The 20,685-nt window shown below is 42.4% G+C and overlaps 2 non-coding genes across 2 annotated transcripts; one reads left to right on the top strand and one right to left on the bottom strand.

Annotated features, from left to right (window-relative positions):
* Positions 1–8,549: 8,549 nt before the first annotated feature.
* On the bottom strand, positions 8,550–8,621 carry trnae-cuc. Its single transcript has one exon. It is a non-coding gene; the product is annotated as a tRNA-Glu (tRNA).
* A 237-nt stretch (positions 8,622–8,858) lies between these two features.
* On the top strand, positions 8,859–8,930 carry trnae-cuc. Its single transcript has one exon. It is a non-coding gene; the product is annotated as a tRNA-Glu (tRNA).
* The last annotated feature ends 11,755 nt before the right edge of the window (positions 8,931–20,685 follow it).

Raw genomic sequence — 20,685 nt, forward strand, 5'->3', positions numbered from 1 at the left:
TGTTTAACTGTCAGAGAGTCCTGTGTCATTGCAAGATATTGATGATTTTCTGCCTTCGGTTATAAAATGAGCATAGTGCACAAATATGTTCTTGCTGAACAACCCTGTCCAGCGGCTCAAGTTCCTTCCAATAGCTGAGCAATTTCGGTTGTCAGAGCTGGAAGATGTGAATAAGTCCATGAAAGTGACACCTGCAAACCTATTGCTACTTTTCGGAAGACATGTCATGGTGTTCTCGAAAAGTGGACTTGATTTTCTGTCTTCACTATTCGGCCAAACGTGCTGAGATTCTCCGACACGGTTTGCTTGCATCATAGATGTGCTTGCTGCCCATCTAACGTGGGAAATATTTTGTTCATTGCGTGGCAAAATCCGATTTGTTAATAATAATAAAAACGCATTCGTGAAGTATTCTTTGAAATGGCACGTGTAGGAAGAACAGCATTACCTAACCGGGAATCAAACGCGAGCGGCGGCGGTGAGAGCGCCGAATCCTAACCGCTAGAGTACCAGGGAAACATAAATATGCAGACCATCTGTGATAGTACTATGTGTATTACTGCGAAATGTGTGTGTGTATACAGATCTTGTGCACTCAATCATGTTGGGAATTGATATAAAGTCAAACAAACATTACTTTAGCACCAGAGCAAATACATAATCAATATGTGTTTACAAGCCTCACAACGTTAACCGCATTTGTAACCTGATATAATTGGATCCAGGTGGTTTTATCATGTACCATGTGCTGGAACGGGTGCCTGATGCGGGCAGGAGCCCGGTGGACGCAGCGGAGCCATTCTTTATGATCATGGCTGATTTTCCGACGGTAACCAATTGTCGCTTTCCCCCATATATTTTGACCTCTATAACATCAAGAGGTATAACCCCTTCTTGTGCAGACCTTGAGCATGACTTGCTTCCACTCCGCGGAGATGGGTTCTTTGGTGGCTGAGTACTCCAATACTGGAAACGCACACTCTGCCACAGCTTTGGCAGGTGGTGTTTGATGAGGTGGGTGGGAGTCTGCATTCTGCCCTCTCTTTCCGCTTTATACTTTTCGATCCGCCTGCTCCACCCTGTGACTTTCGAGGTCAGCAGATGCTTTTGTCCTTGTCCGTGCGTTCCAGGGTCATGAATTCCCAGGGGTCAATGCCGATGTTGCATTTGTTTGTGGTGGCTTTCAGAACGTCCTTTTAGGGTTTTCTATGCAGTCTTAGTGATCAGTTGCTATTGCAGAGCTAGACGTGGAGCATTTGTTTCGAGAGTCAGGCATGCGGTCCCAGTCCCACTATCGCAGCTGGTGGCGCGTGACCACTCCCTCTATACTGATGACTGTTGCCTGGGAGAGGACGCTCACGTTGATACGTGATCCTGACAATGGGTATGCAGGACTTTCCGGAGGCATTTTTTAAGAAGGATGAAACCTCTATGGGTTTCGTTTGTGTACCATTGCACGCCTTTGAATGTATGAGGTATCTGCCTTTGGGTATATGAGTCTGTGTCCATATCTGTTTCTGTCTGTGTGCAGACTTTTTCAGCAGTTCTGCCTATCAATTAAGTTAACTATCTTTATGTTTGTGCTTCACATTTTCTGCACGTTTCGGAATCAATTTTTATTTCTCCCAATATAACTGGTTCTCCAGATCATATAACTGGGCGTCGATCCAGAGAGAGAGTCGGACATATGGCTTGGAAGATTTAATTCAAAACTAGCCGATGGAACGAGAAAGAGAATGCCATGAATCAAACGTTTGGATAGTTTTTTTTACTGAAAGAAGGAACCCGATTCCTACCGTCAGGACGGCCAGAACGAATTCCTCGCTTGTGCATTGCTGATAATCCTCATGTCAAATGTGCCCGGAGGTAAGATCCCCGAAAGCGACCACACAAATTTCCAAAGTAACATTTGGCTAGATTGTGCGTCGTCCTAAAATGTCCCTTTGGAAATTTGAGATAAAAATGATCTTTTTTCAGGACTTCGTTGATCAGAGCCAATCAGGAGACCTGAATTATGTTGCTTGCCTCTTACTGATTGGGGAGATTTTAACTGATCAACCGATTCCGAGATGAACAATTTAAACTGCTGCTGGAACTGAACAATAAAAACTGAACATAAAAGTAAATCACTGCGGATGATGGAATCTGAAGCAAAAAACAAAAATACCGGACAATGTCAGCGGATGTGAGAGCATCTGTCAATTAGATTTTGTTGAATTAAAAAACACAGATATTTGTAGAGAGATGAAGTATTTATTATTTAGATGTAACTCTTAAAATTGTATTTTCACATTTACTGAATTTGCAGTATTTCTAATTCTGTTCCCATTTGTACATCGAAAGCATTTCTCTGGCTGCAGAATACATTCAATTGTCCCGAGGTGGTGAAAGATAAACATTTATGTATTTGTATTCTCTCCCTCAATCAGCAAAGAGTTGGCGTTCTGATATGTAGGTGTACACCTCGCAGTCTCCAGCCCCAACCCCAATCCCGCCTGAAACCATTGGAAACTGATTGATAAAATGAAACAATTCGGTTGACCAATCTGCAAATTAAATATAGGCTTGTATCTCAAAAATTAATTTCTGTGAAAAAGCATTTTGCAAACTCTAAAGCAAGGCCATTCAGGGCAAGATGATAAGGAAAGGTACCATTCCACATGCGATTATGAAGGGAAAACTGCCCTATGTTCTCCCTTCCTTTGTGCTCGTGAATTAGGATCAGGTAAAGTAAAAAATGTAGCAAATTAATTTCCTGAACCGTTCTGAGGTATGCTTTGTTATTGTCATGTTTAGTTAAAAAAAAGGCTAAAATGTGTTTGGATAGGAAACTAAACTTCAATTATTGTGAACCTCTGTTTAAAAGATATTCAAAATGGGCTAGGATTCAAGAGATAGATTTGAAAGTAAGTGGTCCATGTTTAGCAACTTTTGTGCCAGTCAGTTTTAAAAGAAAGATAAGACGATTTTGGCAGCAATCAAATTTTAACTTCCCTGTATTTGAGTTACAAAAAATATTCAGATTCAGTAAACAACTCGTTTCACTAAGTATTTCTTGCATCTTTGGTTACGTAGCAAATATTGGAAATCGAAGGGAAAAGGATGGACAATAGAAATGAATTCGAAGCAAATAGCACAAAACAAGTTTTTTGAATTACGTAAAGGGACACATTTGCGTTCCAAGTTCCTCCTCCCACACCCCGCCCCTTTTGGTTCTGTCAGAAAAGTAACCATTTCAGTAGATAGCTGTTTCTTTCAAATCGTCTGGAAAATTCCGTGTCTATGACTGTGTCCTGGTCTATGTTAGTTTATCGAAGGTTTAATTGTGGATTTGTTAGAATTGAACAAGACCAGTTAAATGTGGGAAATTTAAGCATAGTCTCAAGGAATTTGGATTAAGTGTGAGAATTATGTAATGTTTGTTGCATCTCGCCACAAACCTCCCCCCCCCCCCCCCCCCCCCGCCCCAGAAAAGGAACAAGCATTTTTGCAGGTGATAATTTAATTGTTTGAGAATGCTTATGAGATTTTGAACTAACAAAGAATAGCTCACACCTATAAAATCAAGCATTGGAAATTTACTTATATGCAACAAAGTAATTTAAGTTACAATGAAGTCGCAAGAGGAAATGGGAAAACAACAATGTTTAATAGTGAGAGTTACTGGAGGCGAAGTAACACAGAGGTGACGCACCCTCTGCTTGTATGTCTGAACAAAATATAAAACATAAATTATAGGAACAGAATTAGGACATTCGGCCATCTGGTCTGCACTGCTATTCGGCAATGGCTGATATGCTCCCCGTCTACATTCCCCTTTCTTCTCCCCATAACACCTAAACTCCTCGTTAATCAAGAAATCTCCTTATTAATCAAAACACCAAATTTATGCTTAAGATGCTTTTATCTACAGGGGCACAGACCCAGAGCTATAAGCTGGAATTAGGCACAGTCGTTCTTTTATAGAGCATGAGAATTAGGAGCAGGAGTGGGCAATGTAGCCTCTCAAGCCTTCTCCACCGTTCAATATGAGCACGGCTGATCTCATCATGGCCTCAACGCCACTGTCTTGCCCGTTTTCTGAACCCTTCAACTCATTACTAATTAAAAATCTATCTAACTCCCCCTTAAGTTCACACACTTTCCCAGCACGCATTTTACTTTGGGGTAGAGAATTCCGCAGATACACGACCCTTTGGGAGAAGTAGTTTCTCCTCATCTCTATTTAAAATTTGCTCCGACTTATAATGAAACTATCGCCTCCCATTCCAGAATGCCCCACAAGAGGAAGCATCCGCTCCACGTCTACTTTTATCCTTTTATTCCATTTGATTATCTTATGTACCTAAATTTGATCTCACCTTATTATTCTAAATTCTCGAGAGTATAGGCCTAAACAGCTCAATCTGAATAAGGCAACCCGTCATCGCTGGAATCAATCTAGTGAGCATCCTCTCAACTGCCTCCAATGCCATTACATCGTTTCATAAATAAGAGAATTAAGACTGTGCACAATACTCCAGGTGTGGTCTCACCAATGCCGTGTATAGTTCCAACAATACTTCATTATCTTTATGCTCCATTTTCTTAGCTGTAGACGCCAATATTCCATTCGCTTCTCTATTACCTGCTGTACCTGCATGCTAGTTTTCTGCGACTGATGCATGAGGACACTTCTGCACCGGAGAACCCCGAAGTCTCTCCCCGTTTAGATTGTACGTTGCCTTTCCTTTTTTCCCGACCAAAATGGATGACCTCGCACTTATCCACGTTAAATTCCATCTGCCACATTTCACTCTCCTAACCTATCTGTATCAATTTGTGAAGTATGTAGTTTCTCATTGCAAATCAATCCAAATCCCACATAGTCACAAGTAAGGTTAAGATAATTAGGAAAGGGGAAGAAATTAGATCCATAACCACATTATAGCTCAGGTTATGTCTGAGAAGGCAGCAGGCAAAGAGAGAAAATTAACACAAACGATTTTGTGTGTGAATGATTCCGTTTGTATCTGTTTGTGTCAGAGAACTCATGACTAGTTAACCCCTGTAGTCTGGTCTTGTATGTTATTTAACTTTTATTCCTTGCTTGTCTAATATGTGACCCAAGGAAATATTAAAGTGTAAAATTAATTAATGCATGTGCCTAAATGTGTAGTAAGGGGCTGTGATTTTCCAGTATTCTGTCTTTAAGGTCCTCTTGCTGCAAGAGAATGTTGATAATTACCTGTTAAATTTTACAGCTGTGAGAATGTATGTTGTTTTTGTCTTCTGTGCACGCTCATGGGTCTGTTTTATTATTGGTTTTGGCAATTAAAGGATAGTGAGAAGTGGAAGCCGGCTAGTTTAGTCCAAGCCGCGCAGGCGGGACAGGCAATGGAGAAGCCGCAGTCAAAGTCGGGCAGGCGTATTAACGCTCACCCGAGCGCCTGGTTGAAGCCCCGAATAAATTATGGTATTTTTATTTGTTTGTGTTTTCGGTTTGTTTTGTTCTTCTATTGTAAGAATTAATTTAAACTACACAGATTCACTGTATCATTAAAAAAAACGACAGGAAGTAATGTGGACTTCGACTGGGGAGCCGAGAGCTCCATCTCGCGGTTCATACCGGGACATCAGTCTAGCTTCACTCAAAAATGCAGAAAGATGGTTGAAACACACATTTTATGGCTGGGGAGGAAAACACTGATGGGTGGGTCAAATAAACAATAAGAAACATAGGGGGGTAATCGTTGTCATCCGCCTTTATCTACAAACAATTGGAGAAATGAATGAAATGCTGCAGACGAAAGGGTGTCAGTGGCTGCAGTATGTTGCGACACAATCGTGTATGGTGATGAGGTAGAACCATCCGCTGTCGGTAGAATACTGCATCCGACAGCCCCTCTGTTTAATCATAATAAACCAATGGTCCGTATGACCATAAATAATGGATAATAAACGCACAGCGCCAGATTAAAACCCAACCAAATGTTTGAGCGCTTCACAAGACCACATAGGGGTGAGGAACAAGAAATACAGCCCTGACGCGGGCACTCATACAAGCTCCAGCGTTAGGATTGCAATTCATGGGATAGGTATTTAATGAGGAAAACACGACGGCAAGGTTGTTTGCGTTTTGGAAGACAGACAATTTCCAGCTAGATTACAAACAAGCTTTGATAATAAACTTACGTCGCAAGAAGGAGCTTTAAATTAAATTGAAAAATAGTAATGAAATGCTTTTTAGGAAAATTAAGACATCAGAGATATTAACCTTAAGAGAATCTCAAATTGATCATGAGATAGCGAATTAAAAAAAACATTCGATTCAAATATAGAAACGTCAAGGAGAATGAAATACTTCGTAACAATTGACAACAAGTTGGAAAAGAGATAGGTTAAAATTGTGCCATCCATCATATTACTCAATCAAGCAATCAGCTGCTGCTGGATATAAAAAATCCATATAGAACATCCGATATTGCAGATTTTGATCATGGGAAGATTGAAAACAGTTTCATAGGCTAGAAAGGCTCAAGTAGATAGTCTATTACTTCACTAGGAGGATTACAGTAGTTAAGGATTAGGGTTATATGAAAATTGTGGGAAGGATCATGTATGTGATGTGCAGATGGACGTTGAGGAAGTGAATATGGCAAGAGAAGAGCCTTTGGATGAGTTTGTGGACTGGTTACTGTGGAGTGGTCAATAGAAAGCCAAGAACAGGATGGGTGATAGTTGAAGAACGCGCGACAATACTAAAAGAGACATCTAGGTGGTTTCTATGGATATATGGACAAAGGTTAATTGAAGAAAATATGAAATAGATTCAATTTACAACGGAAAACCAACAGCATTGTTATTTGAATTAGGGACAATTCTGGAAGGCGCAGTGCGCTAACGGTGTAGCTACCGAAGTAACCAGCTGCGCTTCGAGCAGGTACGACGATGATGGCGGGTGGATTCGGGTCTACGAGAGACGTGTTCAGCACTGGGATCGCTGAGATCTGGGGGGTGGGCGGGAAAGAGAAGTCTCCATAGGATGGGCTGGCTGGCACCTTGGTGCGGCCTGCGCCCCTTGGCCTGGGACTGGAGCCGCTGCGTGGGCCCGAGAGGCGGGTCTCCTCGGTCTGTCAGATACACGCCCTACCAGCGACTATAACTGCGCGTTAATCTCCACGGATGAGCCGAGTTTGAAGGTGGTATTTTAAATCAGGTGTCTTTTCTCTTCAAGGTCCCCAGACTTGGAGACTTTGCATTGAATGGAGGGAGCAAAATGTTATTTTTATCTGCATTGAGTGGTTACTGCACCTTCTGGGAAACCTATTAGGCAGACGTTTGTTTAAAAGCTTCGTCGGATGTTCGCCAGTTCTGCATAAACGCTGGGGATTTGGGAACATACAGCAGATCCGGCAACCTTCGAGGATAACGAAATAGACTTACATTTTCAGTTTGAAGACATTTCACAGAGCATCAAGTGCTGCCAGTGCTGCTGAAAGTCCAAATGTCTCTGTTTCACATCCCTTTCATTTGTAGCAATGATTTGAAACAGACTCGGGGAGAGTTTGCATAATTAACAGTGCTGTAAACAGAGTAGTCCGGAAAGTCATCTGACAGCTTCAGAAATATTGAAAAAGATCTCCATAGTGTCAGCCCGGAACTCGCTGTAATTTAAATCTGATGGCGAGACTTGGACGTGTAGATTTGTTTGATCCAGCTTATTTGGCTTTGGCTCTTATAATGCCAGGGTTGAAGGTATTGCAGCTGGGAATTTAGAATGTTATCGGGATTAAATGAATATTACATAGGTTCTGTAAAACCTGGGTTTGATCTGAGCACCGCAAATTGAAACTGTAACCCTTGGCCATCTCTCTGCACAAATGTTCTCGGACAGGGTAAGTTTACAAGTATAAAGCAGAAATAAATCCTTAACACCTGAAATGTTAACTCACTTTATCTCCTACAGACGCTCTCAGACTTTGCTATCTTTGGTTCGTATATCCAGACAGGCTTCAAGGCAAAGTTGTATATCGGTACAAATGTTCCCCCAGGTTCAGCAATAGTAAGAGAGCCAACAAGGTGTATTGGAGGGGAGAATTACGAAGGGGTTGTGATTATGGTACTGAAAGAAAGATGGGATAAGAGAGAGGTTGGTATTTTACAGCATCGAACACAGACTCGATTGTATTAGATTTGGAAGTAATTAATAAGTTTTGCCATCGCAAAATATTCAAAGAAGCGTTCCCTTTGTAGCTGAACAGTTAACAATATTATTGCTGCGGCCTCTTCCTATGCTGCAAAACTCAATGACTGTATGAACTTAACCGACGTTTAGCATCCGTCTTCGCGATCGAGGGTAAAAGTATCCCAGTTAAATATGTGCAAGCTGAGTGATTGCAGAAAATGTAAACATTCTACCTTCTTCCTTCAGCCTTCCTCTGACCAGAAGCCAAAATGATAAATGTTAATGTCTTGTCGAGTTCAACAGCTTGACCTGACAGTAGAAATTAGCTTGCTCACTTGGCAAACACTTTCTTCAAAGGAGCAAACAATTGCTAAAATCATCATTCCCTGACCGGGAATCGAACCCGGGCCGCGGCGGTGAGAGCGCCGAATCCTAACCACTAGACCACCAGGGAAAGCTGCAAACATATGTGCCGATTGCTGTAATTATAATTCAATGAACTTGGTTCACGGTGGATTATTTTGTTTCTTGTGTTGCTGACTCTGTGTGTTTTTGTATGGATCACTGAGTCTCACTTTCCTGAGGAGTTTTTTTTTCTGCTTATTTATTTCTCTTTTAATTTCAGAGACGCTTGATACGTTTACAGATAACACGGATGCAAAAAGCCACACTAATAAGTCACACACAGATTTCCCTGGTGGTCTAGTGGTTAGGATTCGGCGCTCTCACCGCCGCGGCCCGGGTTCGATTCCCGATCAGGGAACGATGATTTTAGGGGCTGTTTTAGCTCACTCAGCTAAACCGCTGTCTTTTAAAGCAGACAAAGCAGGCCAGCAGTACGGTTCAATTCGGACAGGCGCCGGAATGTGGCGACTAGGGGCTTTTCACAGTAACTTCATTGAAGCCTACTCGTGACAATAAGCGTTTTTCATTTTTGATTCACACTACTATATCTATTCTCAAATCGCACTCTGACACACGCACAATCCGTTGTCCAGCATTACAATATTTTTCATGAATTGTTGCATTTTTAGAACCTGATGTCATCCGATCCCGGGACTCCACAATAGCTACGTTAGCTGCACTATACAAATGGAACTTTATTATTAATTATTAGAATTAATCCATTGATATTCATCTATAATTTTCCGTCTTCGTGCTGTAATTTCATTTGGATCTTTACCAAAAATAGGGACTGGAATATTCGATAAAACAGATCGCTAGAAACTATTATCATCGAACTGTTTCTGTGAACAAGACACAGGTGCTAGAACTGAAAGGTCATTGATCGGTGGAAAGCCAGACTCAGGAAGTGAAGATATGAGGAGTTACGCGTGCTCGAAGGACTATCGAGTGATTGCGCATTTTTAAAATCGAGATTCATCCAGAACAGCACAGTGACGCAGAACTCTATGCTCTCAGGGCTGTTGTCAGGGGCGCACACAGAGACGAACATCCACTGTGACTGGAAAATCAGCAACTCTGTGAAAGATGCTCTTTAGTCGACCCAAACCTTGTTGGCCTTCCAGTGCAATGAGCTGCCCCGACCGCCTTTTGCAGACTGGCATATATGAAAGACCACGACTATGTGCTGAAGGGTGCACTAAACTTTAAGGCAGCTCCCGCAGGGGCCGAATGTGGAAAGGTTTCGTCTAAATTAACCTTTCAGCCATAATACATTGAGAGGAGGGAAATTGTATGCCCCTTTCAGGCTATCAGGCTCAGATATAGTTTGCATGCAGCAAATTATACACTTTTCACATTTGTATGGACGCACCTCAAAGTGCAACTTGATTTGGTCAGATAACTTTAAAAGCACTTTTTGTAATGCCCACTTTGAAATGTCTGAAATGTTTTTTCCCCAGATCGGTATCACTGTGGTTACCACTTCTGTCGCACAGCGCCAGGGACACGGATATATGTCTTAATTAATTTATTGGATGTGGGCGTCGCTGGTTAGGCCAACATTTATTTAAAGGTTAAACAAAGAACATTAGACGGTCTAGATGAGAAATGGTATCACAGAATGCCTACAGTGCGGAAGGAGGACAATTGGCCGATTGTGTCTGCACCGGCCCTATGAAAGCTCTGCCCACGCAGGCCCACCCACCACCCTATCACGTTAATTTGGAAATTAAAGGTCAATTTAGCATGGCAAATCCAACAAACCTGTACATCTTTGGATTGTGGGAGAAACTAGAGCACCTCAGGAAACCCACGCAAACATGGGGAGAACGTACAGACTCCACGAAGGCTGTCACCGACCGTCAGAATCAATCCCCGGTCACTGATGCTGTGAGGCAGCAGTATTGAACACTGTGCTACGATCCCGCCCGCTATGTGATTTCTTCATGGTAAGAAACCAGGGACAATATTAGAATGAAGGGGGTTGGGTCTACAGGTGCACAACTCGTTTACTGCTAGTGGACCTGTAGGAGAAAACGATGTACAATATCAATTTCTGGGCTTTTGTACTGAAGGTACCGCTCAATTTATATTTAGACAAATCTCTTGAATGTGCTGCTGCTGTTACAGAATTTTATCAGGGCAGAAAGAGGTAATTCGACCAATTGTTTCTGCACCAGCTCTCCGAATGATCAACACATTTTTCAATATTTTTTCTGTCTTCTCCCTGTAAATCTGCAAATTTTTCTTCTTTCCGGGTACTATCAATTTTACTTTTGGATCACTTCTGGATATTTGGAAGGAACCTGCCACCACCACACTCTCGGTCTATGCATCCCGTACTGTAACAAAGCTCCGCTTTGGCTTCTCTTGACTTTAAATTCAGATGCTCTCAGGCTTTGCTGTCCTTAGTTCGCATGTCCAGGCACATTTCAAGGCACAAATATTTATCGGTGCAAATGCTCCCCAGATTCAGCAATGGTAACAATCCACAATTACGGGATTCGACAATTGGGACATAAACGAGCATTGGAGGAGAGAATTACAGAAGGGGTCGTGATAATGGGACCGAAAGCAATATGTGATAACAGACAGCTTTGAAATCCATGGTATGCAATTACAGACTCGCTTGCATTAGACTCGGAAGGAATGAATCCGTTTTGCCATCACAAAATATGTATTCGTGCAACAATGAAGCGTTGCCTTTGCAACTGCCGGGAGCTCAACAATTACCATGATTATTGCTGTGACTCGGATTCGAATGGTGGTTACCGCGGCCACGATGCCGAGCACTAACTATTGTACCATCGCAGCTCCACCTATCGGTCCAAACGTATGTCTTGCTATCGTTTCATTCGAACTGATGTGAATGCAATTATTCGATTAAATCGATTATTTTGAATCGATAATTGTGTATAATATGCCTCGCTGCCGTCAACCGGACACTTTCCGTGGCAGTAGGGGCACCGAACACTGGCCAACACAACACAGGAAACAGTCCTGCAAATTATGCTGCTGTGGTAATTATCATTGCAATGCAAGTACTTTTCTCTTCTTGTCTGACAACATAACTCAAGATGTGGAGATGCCGGCGATGGATTGGGGTGGGCCAGTGAAAATTTTACAACACCAGGCTAAAGTCCAACAGGTTTGTTTCCAATCACTAGCTTTCGGAGCTGAGCTGGGAAAGCTAGAGATTCGAAGCAAACCTGTTGGACTTTAACCTGGTGTTGTGAGACTTCTTAGCATAACTCAATTAATTATTCAAGATGTGGTCTCAAAAGCAGCATGCACCTCTCCATACTTTAGGACTCCATCTCCCTTGCAAGAAACGCCATTTGCCTCCATAATGACTTGCTGTATTGACAATTTCACATAGTGCCATACATGTTGGATACGCAGATCTTTTTGTGCCGTCCTTCTTTGGCGTCAAAATACCCTTATGAAAGGTTCTGTTTTTATATTTTCAGTACCAAATTGAACAAACTCACATTTTCCATCAATGTATTCCATGAACAAAACATTCGCCCTGTCTCCGAAACTATCCATATGCCTTTTCAGACTCTGGTCTACTCATCACAACTTGATTTGCTCTATTTTGTTGTCTAAAGATTTGCGTCCAAAAGTTCCTTCACCGACACCAGTCGGACATTTCGACACACACCTCACGAGCGATTACAGTTTTAATGTGCGCGTTACACTCCACGTATGATTTGAGTTTGAAGGTGGTAGTTGCTATGAATAAAACCATTTGGTATCAACGAAATATTTATTCGTGCAAGCACGAATGATCGTTCACTGCGTTGTCATCGCAGTTGCACAGAACTAAACAATTAAGAAGTTTTGCCGCGACTCGGATTAGGGCCGAAGTTGCTGCGGCCACAAGGGAGACGACTAATCACTGTGCGATCACGGGGCCACACATTAAACACAGTGCGGCTACCTGTCATGCACATTTCTAACTGATGTGATTGCAATTCGTTTTCATGCGAGAAATTATCCGTTTTGTTCAATATGTTTCCCTGCTGTAAATAAGATTTAATCCATGGCGGTATAGCCACCGAATTCTGAACAACGGCAGAAAACTGTCCGACAAATGCTACCTCCCTGTCAATTATCTTTGCCGTGGAGTTTTGTTTGAAAACCTCGTCCGATGTCCGCTCTTCTGCATAAACGCTGCAGATGTGGAAATATTCAACAAGTCCGGCAGCATTCGAGGTTAATGTAATTTTCAGGGTTATGAAATTTTTAGAGCATCGTGTGCTGCCACTGCTGTTGAGAATTTTCAAATTTTTCTGTTTCACATTATCCAACTTCGGAGGAATGTTTTGAAACAGCCTGGAGAGCAGCTTGTATAATGAATAGTGCTGTACGGAGAGAATTCGTGCAGAAAGTTCTCTAACATCTTCCATTGAAAACACGTTCGTCCTCTCAGCCCAGACCTCTCTGTAAATTGCATATGATGGCGAAACGGGTGTGTAGATTTGTTTGAGGCAGTTTATTTGATTTTGGCGCTGAAAGTGCAGGATTAAAAACAACATCGCCTTTGTAAGTTTAGAAACAGTACCTTTGATTTAAAAACCATGCAAAATGTTGAAGGGATTCTACATAACCTGAGTTTGAGGCGAGCGGCGCCATTTGAAACGGTAACACCTGCACACCTCTCTCCATAGATATCCTCGGACAGGGTAAGGTAAGATTGCAATGATAAACCTGAAACAAAGCTGTATTATATTCAGGAACCTGTAATGTTGACCGCACCACAAGCTTTATAAAACGTCCGAAATCTAACCCTGTTTTGGCAGCGCTTCTGTTTCTGGTGGTCACACATTTGAATGCAGATGATGTGTTGGACGGCACTGGTCCGCGTCGTTACAGGAACAACCACGGTCAAAGAAGAAATTCAACATAAATCTGATTGTTAGATTAGGGATTGAAAGTGTAAATTAAATTACATTGAATGACAGGTATAAAGAAAGGTTAATGGTTGTGAATGGGCGATTAGTCTGTGATTAAAGGTGGGTTTGAATTCTGGAGCATCAAACACAGACATCGAAGAGTGGCAGAGGCGGAAATCCTCACAACTTTAAGACACATTTAGGCGAGCATTGAAACACCATACTACAAAAGGCCACGGACCAAACTCTGGAAATGGAATGAGGATACGTGTTTGATTTCTGGCACATACATGATGGGCCGAAGGGCCTCTTTAGGCTCTGTAAAATTTAATGGCTGTATGAAGTGGACGGGCATTTATCATCCATCTTCACCGTCGAGGGTACAAGTATCCCAGTCAAATATTTCTCAAGCTGTTTGAGTGCAAGCGAATCAAAAAAATGCAGCTTCTTCCTGAAAGTTTCCTCTGAGCTGAGGCCAAGAAGTCAAATGCTAAGATCTGGTAGAGTAGAGTAGATCTGACAGTAGAAACTCACTTGGCAAACATTTGCTGGCGTGTGGAACTCTTTTTTTAAAGGCGCAAACAATTGCGAAAATCGTTGTTCCCTGACCGGGAATCCTAACCACTAGACCACCAGGGAAAGCTGCACTTCGACTTGCCTATTGTGATAATTATAATTCAACGAACATAGTGTATGGTGGATTGTCTTGTTTTTGAGGCAGTTCTGCCTCTGTCGGCCACTTTCTCTGGATCTGTCTCCTTTCCTCATTACCTCGCTGAATCTCACTTCCTACCGAGAATTTTTTTTCTGCTTGTTCACTTCTCTTTAAATTTCAGTGACTCCTAAATGCATTTGGACAAAACACGCATACACACAGCCACACAAAAAAACACACACTCCTACATCTATTCTCAAATTGTACTCTGACACACGCAAATCCGTTTTACAGCATTATAATATTATTCATAAATTGTTGCATTTTTAGACCCTGATGTCATCCGATCCCGGGACTACATAATCGGTACGGTAACTGCGCTTTGTAAATGCCACTTTATTATTGTTTCAAGCAGAAAATAATCCAATCCATTCGTCCATAATTTTCCGTATTCATGCCATAATTTTATTTAATAGACTACCAAAAATAGGGGCTGGAGGATTCCAAACATTAATCGCCGGAAACGATTATCTTTGAACTGCGCGTTCAAAGGTGCCAGAATGGAAATCTCACTGCATGCCCAAGGCTTTGAGCCAGGCAGTGAGGATATGATTTGATTTGATTTGGGAGAATCAAGTGACAACACCAACACCAGATCCATTCGAGTATTACCCTCTGTAATTGTTTCACCTGCACCCAAATGTATAACTGCCTCCCCAATTTCTCACGCCCCACCCCGCCCACAAACAGATGCCTGTTTTTACAACTGATGTGTTGTAAATAATACTGCCCATTGTACAGAGTTGCTGCTGTTGAGCTGGTGCATAATACCTTACCAGTGACTTTATTTTATTTTTTATTTATTTTTTATAATTACTTTTTTTGGTATGTTTGTGTGCCGTTATCTTCTATATATATATATATATATATCTTATTGTGTGTACATAACGGTAAATATACTTTGTTCAAAAACTCAATAAAAACATTTATTAAAAAAATGATTTGATTTGATTGCTTTATTGTCGCATGTACTGAAGTAAAGTGAAAAGTATTTTTCTGCGGCGGAGGGAACGTACACAGTACGTACATAGCAGGCAAAAGAATGATCAACAGAGAACATTAACAAATGGCACATTGACAAACAGTGATTGGTTACAGTGTGGAACGAGATGCAAACAAAGCAAATACATGAGCAAGAGCATCATAGGGCATCGTGCATAGTGTTCTTACAGGGAACAGATCAGTCCCAGGGGGAGCCGTTGAGGAATCTTATAGATGTGGGGAAGAAGCTGTTCCTATGTTCGGATGCGAGGAGTTACATGTTCTGGAAGATCTGTGGGAGTTGAGGTGGTTTTAATCAAGGTTCACGCCAAGCGTGTCAATGATCCATGACTCTGTGCTCCAGGGCACTGTTTTTCCTGGGAACCAGTTTTTCCAACTGGTCGACCTTCAGTACCCATAGAGGCTGGGCTTCGGTTCCCATAGCGGCTGACCTTCAGGACCCACGCCAGCACACTTCACAACATGTGCCAGCTGACCTTCGAACACACCATTGTTTCTTACCTTTAATGGGATAGGTGAGCCTGCTTGGTCTTCAGGAACTCACTTGTTTTGTCATTCAATGTTACATTTCTGCTAAGGACCTCAGCTGATGATTTAACTTCTTCCTGCAACTTTGAAAAAATCAAGAGGTTTGGCCTCAAATGCCATTGAAGTTTTGCGGGTTTTGAACATTCATTTACCAGTACTTCCCTGCAAATAACACACATGGGCTTTACATCCTGATTTGCATTGGCGCAATTAACAATGTCACACGTCAAGTAATCAGTTTTATAGTGCTTTGTTTCTGATTTCATTTGTTTCATTGTTGGCTGTTCACAGGCCCTGAAGCACAGCATACAGCTCACACCAGTCCTGCCGTGGTGTGTCCTGAGAAGCTCGCTCCAGCAGATTCAGTTGTGAGATCCTGGCTTATTTGTGTCTCTGGCACTTTCTTCCTTATTCCAAAACAACCAGAAAGACCGCATGATATCAGTGTATGTGCTGAGCACGTCGTGCCCCTTCTGGATGGAAGACTCAATCATTCGTCTTTTAAGGCTAGCATTCTTAAAAGCCTGTTGCAGCTGTTGGGCGCTTCTCCCATGATGGGGTATGAGACGGCCGATTGCTCTGCGACTCTCCCCACACCCACCATAACCCACCCGCATATCTGAAACCACAGTTTGAAAAATCCTGCTCAAGTGGCTGTTGCCAGGGATGCACACTGAGGTTAACAGAAACTGTTGCTGAAGCATCATCAACTCTGTGAAAGACGTTCTTTGGTCCACCCAAAACCTGTTGGTCCAAAGCACTGTCCCTGACTCGGTGTTGCAGACTGGCACACTAAAAAACCCAGGGCTGCAGGCTGAGGGATGCATGAAAGCTTGGGGTAGTCGCCACAGAGGCGCAATCGGGAAAGGTTCTTGTGTAAAACTTTTCAGCCACAGTAAACTGAGGGGAGGGAAATTGTTTGGACCGCTCGGGCTGTATGACTCACATATAATTTGTATAAAGTAAATATTACATGTATCACAAATGTACTGAAACGATTGAGTGCATCTTGATCTGTGTAGACAAATTAAATACCATTGTACTTTATGTAATGACCATTTTGAAATGTCTATACATTCTTTCAGATAGGTGGCACGGTGGTTAGCATTGCTGTCTTACAGCGCCAGGGACCTGAGTGACTTGGGTGAGTTTACACTTTCTCCCTGTCTGCCAATCTGGTTCTATTTTAGGAATGAACAAAAATAATTTACACAAAGAACATGTATTAGAGAGTCTGGTTAGCGCAACACCGTGGCGCAGTGGTTAGCACTGCTGCTTCGCGTCACTGAGGATACGCGTTCAATCCCAGCCCTGGGCCACTGTCCATGTGGTGTTTGCACATTCTCCTCTTGTCTGTGTGGGTCTCATCCCCACAACCCAAAAAGATGCGCAACATAGGTGGATTGCCCAAGCTAAATTGCCCTTTAATTGGAAAAAGTTAATGGGTGCTAGAATTTAAAAAATTGAGGGTCCTGATGAGGATAGATGAGGGTCCGGTTGAACCATAGAATACGGAGAGTGCAGAAGGAGGCCATTTAGCATTTAGCACAGCCAATCCAACTAACCTGTAAATCTTTGGTCTGTGGGAGAAACTGGAGCACCTGGAGGATACCCTCGCAGACACAGGGAGTACTTGCAGACTCCACACAGGCTGGCACCCAAGGTCAGAATTGATCCTGGATCCCTGGTGCTCTGAGGCAGCAATGCAAACCATGTTGCCACCATACCATTGGTGCGATTCCTTCATGGCAAGAAGCCAGGGACCGGAGTGGTTTGATGGGATTTGCGTTTAAAGATACACAACTCATTTAATGCTGGTGGAAAGTAAGTGAAAATGTTGTAAAATATCAATGTTGGGGCTATTGCAGCAAAGATACAGCTCATTTTAGATTTAGACAGGTCTCTTGAATTTGCTACCGCAATTGCAGAATATCAGCACAGAAAGATGTCACTCAACCATTTGTTTCTGCACCAGCTCTCCAAATGATCAACACATTTTCGGTTGCGAACCGGGGTTTATGCAGCCACAACACAGCGCACTAATCACTGCACGATCACAGAGCCACATATGAGCTGCAGCTCAAACGGCTGTGCTGCAGTCGTTCCATTGTAACGGACGTAAATGAACGTCGCGTTCATCAATACATTATCAATATTGTACTGTACGTTTCCCTCTGGTTAATCGGACCTACTCTCTGGCGATGACTATCGATCTTTGACCAAAACAATGCCAGAAACGGGTCCTGCAAATGTTGCCTAGCACCATGCATTATTCAAGGTGCAATCTGAATGGCACCATGTCCAATTGTATCACAACCCCCATACTTCAGGATTCAATCTCCTTTAAAATATACGCCATTTGCCGACCGAATGAGTTTCAGCAGGTGGTTTTTAAATCAAGGGTGTATTTTCTCCTCACCGCCCGCTGACATTTGAAACTTTGCATTGAACGGAGGAAGCAAACTTATTTTTTTTGTCATTGTAATGGCTTTCTGATGCTAGCTGAAGCACATTGAGTGACTTCATCAGATTCTAAAATCTATAGGGGCCACGTTTGTTTTAAAATTTTGTCGGATATTCGCTACTTTTGCTGCATATACTGGAAATATTCAGTCGGTGCAAATGTTCCCCCAGGATCAGAAATGGTAACATTATCCACAGTTACGGGAACTGATAGCTGGATTCGACAAGGCCTTTGGGACGTAAACGAGAATTGGAGGGGAGAATTACGGAAGGGGCAGTGATTGTGGGACCGAAACCAATGTGATAAACAGAAGGGTTTGAATTTTAGAGCATCAATCACATACTCAATTGCACTAGATTTGGAAGAAATGAAACAGTTTTGCCATCACAAAATATGTATTCGTGCATCAATTAAGCGTTGTCTTTGCAGCTGCCGGGAGCTGAACAATTACCATGAGTACTGCTGACACTCGGATTCGAATGGTGGTTACTGCGGCCACGACGCAGAGCACTAACTATTGTACGGTCACAGCGTCACCTATCAGGTGCTGTCCAAACGCATGTCTTGCAGAAGTTTCATTCGAACGGATGTGAATGCAATTCGCTTTCATCCGATAAAATATTAATTTTGTCGAATATGTTTCGCTGCCGTTAATCGGACACATTCCGCGGCGGTATGGCCACCGAACTCTAATCAACACACCAGGAAACGGTCCTGTACATGCTGCTGCTGTGGTAATTATCATCGCAATGCAAGTACATTCCTCTTCATGTCTGACACCATAACTCCTTTAATTATTCAAGATGTGGCCTCAAAAGCACCATGTGCAGTTGTTGCACCCTCTCCATCTCCGTTGCAAGAAACGCCATTTGTTTACATAATGACTTGCTCTACTTGCAATGTCACATATTGCCACACATGTTGGACCCACAGATCCTTCTGTGCCGTCCCAATACCCCTATGAAAGGTTTTGTTTTTATATTCCCGTTTCAAATTGAACAGTCACATTTTCCAACATTGTATTCCATGAACATAACATTATTTGCCCAGTCTCCTAAACAATGCATGTGCCTTTTCAGACACTTTGTGAACTCATCACAACTTGATTTGCGCTATATTGTTGTCTGAAGATTTGTGCCTTCAAGTTCCTTCAACGAAACCGATCGGAAAGTTCGACACGCCCCACGAGCGATTACAGTTTGAAGGCTGCGCGTTAAACTCCACGTATGATTTGAGTTTGAAGCTGGTGGTTGCTATGAAATTGCCATCAACGAAATATTTCCTCGTGCAAGCAAGAATGATCGTTCACTGCGTTGTCATCGCTGTTGCCAGAACTAAACCATTAACACGATTACTGGCGCGACTCGCATTCGAAACAATGCGGCCACAACGGAGAATACGAATCACTGTGCGATCACGCCGCAACACATGAATGCCGTGCGTTTACCTCTCATGCACATTTTTCTTTGTAACTGGTGTGAATACAATGAGTCTTCATGTGTGAAATTATCCTTTTTGTAATATGCTTGCTGTAAATAGGACCTATTCCATGGCATATGGCCACCGAATTCTGAACACAACGCCAGAAAACGGTCCTGCAAATGCTACCGCTGTGGCAATTATCTTTGCAATGTAAGTACATTCCTCTTCTGGCGTGAGAGCTTAACTCCATGCATTATTCGAGGTGTGGTCTCAGTCGCACTATGTGCAACTTTTCCATTCTTTAATACTCCATATCCTTTGCAATAAACGCCATGTGCCGACATAATGACTTGCTATATTTGCAAGTTAACATATTTCTGAAGAATACCAACCTCTCTCTTATCCTATTCTGATTGACAGAAAAGATGCCTTGAGGAAGACGCCAGTTAATGGGCAGCTTGACTCTGAGTGGAGCATCCAACGGCTATCACTTTTGTTGAAACAATAAATTGAACAACTGAAACAGGCGCAATCCATGTGCATTTTCTTTCTTCATGCAAATATGTCAATCTCTTCTGACAATCAGAGTCCACCTTCTAACCAACCAGCAGTATTTTCTCGTAAAGTATCAAATTGCTGTTGCCCATGAGATTGTCCTGATAAGCCCAAGACCAAAACCTTGGCCAAAATGTGTTTTATCCTTTTACTGTTCAGGTAATTCCTCCCGTAACTGGCAACCCATGTCAGTTGATGTGATCAATGATGCGTTCGGGGAACCGGCAGGGCGGTGAAGTTGACGCCATGATATGATAAGTCATGGTCCTGTTAGTTGGTGTACGATTGTACTGTCACTTTCCTCACATATCTGTGAACGCACTCTGATATCAGGAACATCACGCACTTCCGCGAATCTTCGTTATATAAGGGATAACTCAGGCATTAAAAAACACAACGAGATGTTAACTTCAAATGTTTATAATGCGGCACAAATATACACATTTGTGTTATTACTTGCCTTCCATTAAACTACAATTTAATGTCTCAGATTCGAAACTCTCTAGCATTGGTTTTGGTTTGCGTGTGC

The sequence above is a fragment of the Scyliorhinus canicula genome, chromosome 13, assembly GCF_902713615.1.
Source record: "Scyliorhinus canicula chromosome 13, sScyCan1.1, whole genome shotgun sequence".
NCBI lineage: Eukaryota > Metazoa > Chordata > Chondrichthyes > Carcharhiniformes > Scyliorhinidae > Scyliorhinus > Scyliorhinus canicula.